We start from the raw sequence: 6742 nt of genomic DNA, 5'->3' as shown, positions 1-6742 counted from the left end.
TCATCAACACCCCAAACTTAAACTTTTGCTTGTCCTCAAGCAAACTCAAGTTTAGTTGTTCAAAAAGGTGTCTCAAATAGTGCTACACAAGAATAAATCATGAACATACACAACAAGACTCAAATTACACATGAATACATCAATTGTGCACTCAAATATTCAAATTGTGACACACTAATACCAAAGATTCTCATGTTCGCAATACTTGCTACTTGTGCAAGTTCAAGCTCAACAAAAAGTATCTAAATGCCCTCACATAAAGAATGATTCCATATTCACACACAGAGGTTAATCAATTCAAGATCAGGAATCAGATGCAACGTTCACACTCAAAAGGAGGAACACAATGCATGGTTTCACCCATAGGCTTGCCCTTATTTTCTGATCGATCTTCGGTTCGGCTTACTCAAGATCAAAAAGGTCTTTCTAAGGTTTGTAATGGGGATGAGTGCAAAGGTATGGTCATTTAGGCTCAGTGACTTTTCATCCTCTGAGATATGGTGTTCTCGAAACCTCATTTTCCCTTCCCTTATCACTTCTTCTTCTAGTGTTTCTAAGTCATCCTTTTATTCACTCGCCATGAATTGCTTGGAAACCTAATTTCTTTCGTACTTTTTTTTTATATGGAGGATTTCCATTTTATTTTGCAATACCATCGGTTAAGGGAGACTTTTCTTGCACTTCTTGACATCTCCTTTCCCTTTTTACTACACCCCCAACTTAGGCTTTTGGCCTAAGTTGGCTATTCACTAAACCACAAATCAAGAGGATTATAGGTAGTGGGTCAAGTAAGGTCTAGGGTTCATCAAGGTTCTTCCAAAGAAAGGTAAGGCTCAAAGGATGTTCAAAATAGTTTCACACACTCACGGGTAGACACCAAAAGAGGTATATGTCAAATTTGTCTCACACTCTTCAAAATTTGCCTAAGATCATTTCAAGAGCACACCTTACTAAATCAATTAGACTAACAGGGCAAATTCTAGGTTTATTCATGCAAGGTTCAAAGTAAGCTCATCACACAAGGCATCAACACTTAAGTCAAACAAGACCACACACTTTCACTAGTATGCAACGGTCATGACAAGAGAATCAATTTGATAAATGGCTAATCACAACTAGATGCAAAGAGTACACATATTGTCTATGCAACTTCATTTGGTCTCGTAGCAACCGCATGTTCATGTTTGTTCAATTGATAATACTATTCAAGTTATCTATATCGATCGAAACCGCGACTCGAATTTAGAAGAGAACAACCACTTTCATCACACGAGGTGGTGAAATTTTTTCAAAAGGGTCAAAATTATTTTGCAATTAAAACCAAAAGGAGCCATAAGCTCAAACAATCACAGAAGCAGTTTAGAAACACAGTTTTAAAAACAGACAACCCAAATGTATACATAAAACACGAATATTCATAATCAAGCAAACAAGGTGAGGCTCACCCCACCACAAACGAAAGCAATATGTCCTCAAATGCAATTCAAAATATCCAAAAGTTAAAGTAAAGAAAGAACAACGAAGGAAGTAACGAGGGATCTTGTCTGCACGCTTGCTCCATTTGTCGGGGAATCGTTTCCCGATGCGTTAGCCTGAAATTCGACAATGTTCCCCGTATTGTCATTCTGGTTCTCATTGTGTTCACTTGCCCTAGTTTATGCAGCGATGTCAGCAACTACCATTGTGTCCATGTCATGGCTAGCCAAAAAGGAGTTTACAGCTGTGCATACTCCACGTTTCCACGAAGGAATAATGGGATCAATGGGAACCCTTCTGTTAGAGCTTGCTTTCTTAGTTTCTCTTCTCTCTTGGGCCAGTTCTTCTATCTTCTCGTCTCTTTTGAAATCTTGTGCTCTTACTTGTTGGGGTGGCATCTCCTTTCCTGTAACTTTTGGTCTAACCATTTCTGCAAAAGGCTTCGAGAAAAAGTTAGGCAATAGTTTAAATAGGAGTAGGGGTTCTAGATGTGAAATCGCTTCACCAAGCAAGTTGGTAGAGTGCTTATCTAATTTGGCGATTTGCTGAAAATGATGCATAGATGGTACAGTGGTGCACACAAGGGGCGAACAAGAATGCTTTCGGTGAGTCGTCGAGTACGTTTAGCGACACTAGGATCACCGCTAAAAGTTACGGATAAATCAATGCATGCAACATTCAGTAGAAGGTGAAATGGGGACATTAGGTGATTCGCCGAGCAGTTCGATGAGTTCGATTTGGCTCGCCATACAGCCCCACGTGTCTATTTTTAACCCATTTCTTTCGAATTCAACCCCGCAACCCCTGATAAGGCGATGTAAGCCTATACATTACAAATTCAACATAGTCTAAACCAATGTCGCACTCCCATAGTAAAACAATTCAACTCAGGACACCATCGAGTGGGATTTTACCAATTACACAAATATCATCGAATACCAATCGATAATTCATATGATCCCATTAACTTAGAGACTCGACAAAGATTTAATCAATATCAATAGAATTATGCAAATGAGAACAATGTTAATATCTTAAACACGGGGTTCGAGTTACCAACTTTTGATGCCGAATAGATACTAATGAACTACTAGGCAACAATGCAATCCAACTCCAAGCACAATTCAACAACTAAAATAAACTAAAAGTACAAGAAATATAAGGCTAGAGTGTTGAAAAAACCATCCAGTTTCCGCCCATTGGGTGATGTGAGTCAAGTTTGCCTATTCACTCGGCGAAGCGCCAAGTGTTTAGTTTCTTCGCCAAATGTAACAGGATTTGCAGCTAATGTGAGGTTTCCAAGAGCGGTCTACATCAAGATCGTCGACATTGTCGGCGATGCGCCACTAATTTTCTACAGACCATCGAGTTTTACAGGATCCAAGCTGACAGTGCCTTGAGGTAGACAACGAAAAGAAACGTGTTCGCCGATCTTGTCAGCGATCCGCTAACTAGACCTGTTGCTTGCCTCCATATACTATTTTAATCACCTCCCTTATTTTAACCTGTACAAAGAACACACCATTATTCTACTAGTAATTAAGAAACACTTAAAGGGTTTTGGGTTGCCTCCCATACAGCGCCTTAGTTAACGTTGTGGCACAACACAAGTCCACCTTCAGACCTCACTCTTGGGGTTAGCCATATTATTAGGCAAACCCCCTTGTTGTCTCAGATTGAGATAAGACGAGATATGACCCATTTGGGTCTCTAACTGCTTGATTGAAATTGAATGAGAGGTGACCGTCTGGATGAGTGTAGACACTTCTTCTTTTATGCCTTTTAGCATTTTGTCCGACCCTTCAACTTTGTTTACCACCTTCTGAATCCTTAGGCTTCTGACACTCGTGGGGAGGCACATATCTATCCCTCTCCCCATCTTTCTAATTTTGATTACGGATCCTTCATTCACGATCTCAATCCTTTCGGTTGTCATCTCTAACCTATCCTTGGTTACCACTCTGCCTTGGGTAGTTTGAACGATAGCCCCCACCTTGGTTAGCTAGAAAATTAACTTTCTCGTCATACATGGCTTCGAACTTCATTTCCTCAAGATTCGCACCCCCGACTCCCACAACATTGACACCACAGGTACCAGCCCCCATGACATTTTTGGATAAAATGTCAAGCTGCGTCATGATCTTGGCCATGTTTTGGTCTCTCTCATTGTCTTTTTCAACCAACTCCTTAGATAGCTGAAATGTGACCACTAAGACCTAGTCTTCGCAGGTGTACCACGCCCTATTGATGGTTATCATGCCATCGAGAAGTCGAGCTGTTACTGCATATGGTTGCTGCATAAGCCTCCGGGCGAGAGTTGGTCAGCTACACCTTTGTTTATCAAGTCTAGACTCTGGTAGAAGTATTGAAGGACCACATTATCAGGTAGACCATAGGTTGGGGATTGTAGCACAAGTTTTTGTAACCAGAGCCAAGTTTCGTGCAGAGGCTCTCCATTCAGACGCTTAAAGCTTTGGATGCTATCCCAAATAGTCATCATCTTCGAGGGACGAAAAAATTGCACATTAAATGCGGTGACCAACTCCTCCCACGAAGTGATCAAGTTATGTGGCAACTCAGCTAGGCACTTGCATGCCTCCCCCGTCGGTCAATGAGAAAGCGAATAGTCTTAATTAAACTGATTCCTGAGAGATGTTTTTGAACGACAATGGTCCACAAACATCTACGAAGTTTCGAAAATGCTCATGTGGGTCCTCATGAGCTAATCCACTGAAAAGTCCCTTTAGTTGCAAAAATTGCAACATGTTGCTTGTTATGTGGAACATCACATTTTCCTCTGCTGGAGGTAGATGGATGGCTCCAACACCTCCCATGGATGTGGATCATTGATATTGGGCTCTTGGACATCATTGAAGTTGTCGATGTCATCCTGATGGCCCACCTAGCTCCTATTACTAACATTAACACTCATGCTTTCTGAAATGTTTACACAATCAATAGAACAAAACTAAAAATTAAATTAGTAAACTACCACTAATAAGAACATAAACTCTATTAAACTAAAAATTCTCAAATAACACCACTCCCCGGCAGCGGCGCCATTTTGATTCTTATTGTGACCAACGAAACTAACCTACGATAGGAGTGTCTACGATCGTCGATAATATACTAACCCAACCAATGGTTGGGGTCCTGTCCCAAGGGAATGGTTTTGAGAATTTATAGAAAACTAAAATTAAGTTCTAATTAATTATAGCTAAAGAAATTTACGAATAAAAACATTAGAAATCTAAAAAGTGACACAAATGTGTAAATTATCAACTGGGGTTTGTCACAAGTGTAATAAAAACAACAAAATTTAAAGGGGAGAGCAAGTATGGGGAAAAGTTCTTGGGGTGTGACCGTAATGTAAATTGATATAAATCGTTGAGTACATGCTTTCGATAGGAAATTTGCAAGCTAATAGTGACTAGGCTAAGCTTTAGATGGAAATAAGTTCCCTCTCTGGCAACTTACCCCGTTTCAAATGGGTTCCTCTCGGACACCCATTCGCCCCATAAAGGCCAGCCTATGCCTTACCCCACTCACTCTCTCGAGCTGAGTGTTAAGATATGGGACTAGGACTCACCCTCTCAGGATGAACCTTATGTCGACCCACTCCTTAGGCCATCAGTCTAGCGGTCTTGGTTTCGCAACCTCTCTCTCGAGCAAGCCGAAAACACATGGGTGATTTTGTAATTGCAACTACAAACCCATTAAATTAAACCACAACCACTAGGTGAAATCACCATTAAAATACATCTAACATATCAGAAAACAAGACCCAACAATAATATCAACACATATTTGCTAAATCTCAGCCCAAGAATGAGGTTTTTAGCCACACATCAAGAGATAACAATTTATACCTAAATGAGTTTGCATTTAAATGGGTATGAAAATTTAAGTCTTGTTACAGGCCAAGAATGAAGAATCCAAGAGACCCAACTCCAAATCTAGAAGATGAAACTCTCTCATTTTTCAAGTCTCCAAAACCCTCTCAAACTTAGAGCAAAAATATCAAAAAGTACTATTCTATATAAAAATTATAATAATTGTTCGACTCCTTAAAATAAAATTCTAACTATTATTTATTGTTATTACAGATTTGTGCTACAACGTATCATTCAACATCATTAGTCGAAATCGCCGATAAACTTGGCAATTCGCCCTTTGGTGTAGTTCATCGCCTGAATGCACCAACCTTCATCATCGTCGTGCTCTGTGTCATTGTGCGACATGGTACTGCTTTGCCAAACTATTATGTGATACGCCGACTACTCCCTATCTCCGCTGACTTGATCTTGTCCTTTAGGGCTCAGCACACTATAACAAAAGGCGAATCAAAACCTTTCACCGACTCGTTAAGTGGACTCGGCGATCCTCAGGCCTTCGTTTCTTCGTTCCTTTTTACAATTTAATGTCCATGCTTTCCTTCAAACATCAAATACCTGAAACTTAAGGGTTTTCATTAGATATTGAGGTAAAATAAGCATTTGAGGACACAATTTCTATTACAATATAGCCCAGATGAGTCCAATTTGTGGACTCCTCAACACCCACAACTTAAACTTTTGCTTGTCCTCAAGCAAACTCAAGTTCAATCGTTCAAAAAGGTGTCTCAAATAGTGCTACACAAGACTAAATCATGAACATACATAACAGGACTCGAATTACACATGGAAAGATCAATTGTGCACTCAAAGATTCAAATTATGACACACCAATACCAAAGATTCTTATGTTCGCAATACTTGCTACTTGTGCAAGTTCAAGATGAACAAAAATTATCTAAATGCCCTCACATAAAGAATGATTCCATATTCACACACAGAGGTTAATCAATTCAAGATCAGGAATCAGATGCAACGCTCACACTCAAAAAGAGGAACACAATGCATGTTTTCACCATAGGCTTGCCCTTATTTTCTTATCGATCTTTGGTTCGGCTTACTCAAGATCAAAAGGTCTTTCTAAGGTTTGTAATGGGGATGAGTGCAAAGGTATGGTCATTTAGGCTCAGTGACTTTTCATCCTCGTGATATGTGGTGTTCTCGAAACCTTTTTTTCCTTTCCCTTATCACTTCTTCTTCTAGTGCATCTAAGTCATCATTTTATTCACTATCCATGAATTGCTTGGAAACCCAATTTCTTTCGTACTTTTTTATATATGGAGGATTTCCATGTTGTTTTGCACTACTATGGGTTAAGGGAGACTTTTCTTGCACTTCTTGACTCCTCATTTCTCTTTTTACCACACCCCCAA

The sequence above is a fragment of the Solanum verrucosum genome, unplaced genomic scaffold, assembly GCF_900185275.1.
Source record: "Solanum verrucosum unplaced genomic scaffold, falcon-dt-bn FXZP01000703.1, whole genome shotgun sequence".
NCBI lineage: Eukaryota > Viridiplantae > Streptophyta > Magnoliopsida > Solanales > Solanaceae > Solanum > Solanum verrucosum.
Note: the sequence above shows the minus strand (reverse complement) of the source record.